The sequence below is a fragment of the Myotis davidii genome, unplaced genomic scaffold (assembly GCF_000327345.1).
Source record: "Myotis davidii unplaced genomic scaffold, ASM32734v1 scaffold314, whole genome shotgun sequence".
NCBI lineage: Eukaryota > Metazoa > Chordata > Mammalia > Chiroptera > Vespertilionidae > Myotis > Myotis davidii.
The window spans coordinates 395,427-397,528 of record NW_006285780.1 but is presented as its reverse complement, the minus strand read 5'-3'; the positions used below and the strand labels follow the sequence as shown (position 1 = coordinate 397,528).

At 35.1% G+C, this 2,102-nt stretch overlaps 1 pseudogene; it reads right to left on the bottom strand.

Moving 5' to 3' along the window:
* LOC107181972 overlaps positions 1-1,475 on the bottom strand; it is a 4,600-nt pseudogene extending 3,125 nt beyond the window's left edge.
* Between the last annotated feature and the right edge of the window lie 627 nt (positions 1,476-2,102).

Genomic DNA, 2,102 nt, shown 5'->3' with positions numbered 1-2,102 from the left:
GATTCTGGGTCCCCAGAGACTCGGCCGTAACTGGAGCGCAGAGCTTGAGACTCTCTACCGATTGAAAAAGACAACTGTGTCCTCAGCCGCCAGCCCTCTCCGCGTGTGCCTCAGTACCTCTATACTTTACTTCCGCACCGCAGCTCCTCTAAGTCTCAGTATGCTTTTCTCTTCCCTTTTAGTTGTAGAATTTCCACTCAGCCAGCCTTCCTGTGGTTCTGGATGATGTCCGTTCCATCTTTTAGTTGTATTCTTGAAGTGGTTGTGCTAAGCCGCAATCTCTGGTGTTTACCTATGCCGCCATATTGGTTTTTTTCTCAGGAAATAGTCATTTAGATACATGAATAAAATGACTTGAATATATTTGTAAATACAGGAGCCCCAAGGAATGAAGCCATATACAGCTGGCATACTAAATAATACATATTTTTAAATAGGACAATACTTGGAGAATGGTATCAAGAATCAAGGCATAGCTCAGTGGTTAAGCATCGACCTATGAACCAGGAGGTCACGGTTCGATTCCTGGTCAGGGCACATGTTTGGGTTATGGGCTCCATCCCCATTGGGGGCGCTTATATATATATATGTGTGTAATATTTTAATAGATCATAATAAGGACTTAAATCTAATAAAGTAGAAATATAATAGGTCTAAATATTAAGCTCTCCATTCAAGTTCAACAATTCTGTTATATAAATGTATACTTAAGTGTATTAATATTTTAGGAGTTAGTTTATGGCAGCCATATATTAATGATATATAATTCTAGATTTTAAATATATATATGTGTGTAATATTTTAATAGATCATAATAAGGACTTAAATCTAATAAAGTAGAAATATAATAGGTCTAAATATTAAGCTCTCCATTCAAGTTCAACAATTCTGTTATATAAATGTATACTTAAGTGTATTAATATTTTAGGAGTTAGTTTATGGCAGCCATATATTAATGATATATAATTCTAGATTTTAATCTATAATTAAATATTTCTCAAAGCCATTTAATTCATACATTTTATAATAAGCTTGTGATAATTACTACAATATTACATATATTACATTGTTCTGAGTGTATACTAAGTTTACAGTTCTGTAGCAAGTAAAATATTGACAGGAGAAAACAGTACTTAATTCATGGATTCGGCAGTTGCATTAATTTGTCTAGAGCAGTGGATATTCTTAGGAAGAATAAGAAAAGTGATCTGCTAAAATTCAGTTAAAGAGCAGCAAAGAATGGAGAGCAAATATCCCAACGTGTTGCATTTGGAGCAGCAGCATAAGCATCACATGGGCACTTGTTAAAAAATGCGTATTCCTGGATCCCACTCCAGACCTACCAAATCTGAAACTCTGAGAGCGGATTCCAGCAAGCTGTGATTTAACAAGCCCTCCAGGTAATTGTAATTCATGCTCAATTTGAGAACCACAGTGTAGACGGCTGGCGTGATTTGATTTGGAAGGCAATTCATGGCCACTGCACATCAGTGGAAATAAAGGATTCAGAGATCCCATAGCTTGCGGTAGCAATATGATTTATTGGCTAACTTATGTATGCATAACCCAGGGAGCACCTAAAAGAGCTGGTGTTGAAACTCTTGCTTTGAAAAAAATGATAGTGTTTTATTTTTTTAATTTTATATCTACCATTTCAAATGTCTGTCAGAAACAGGGCCTATATATTTTGAATCACAGATAATGAATTCTTTCTTCCTCTAAAACAGTGTTGGGTAAGGTTCCAAAAAAGTAATTACAGACCAGTTAGTAAATATATGCTGAGACAGTAGTAGTGCCAAATAGCAACAGTTATTAATCAGCTAGAGAACAGACCTTTTTTTTTAAAAAAATTTAATATGGGCTTGGGACTCCATTAAAGAAAGAATCTCAATCTCAGTTACTAAACATGTTTCTCCGCTATTTTTGTCTTCATAGGTATATCTTTTCTGTTCTTTTGTTGTCTAATAGAATTATAATCAGGGCTGCATATTTTTATAAATTGCTCCTGCACTTCCTGTCTTCCTCTTTTATTCAATAAGCTTGTCAGGATGGAAGAGATTATGCGAAAGTTTTGGAAGTTCAGAATCACAGCAATTTCACTC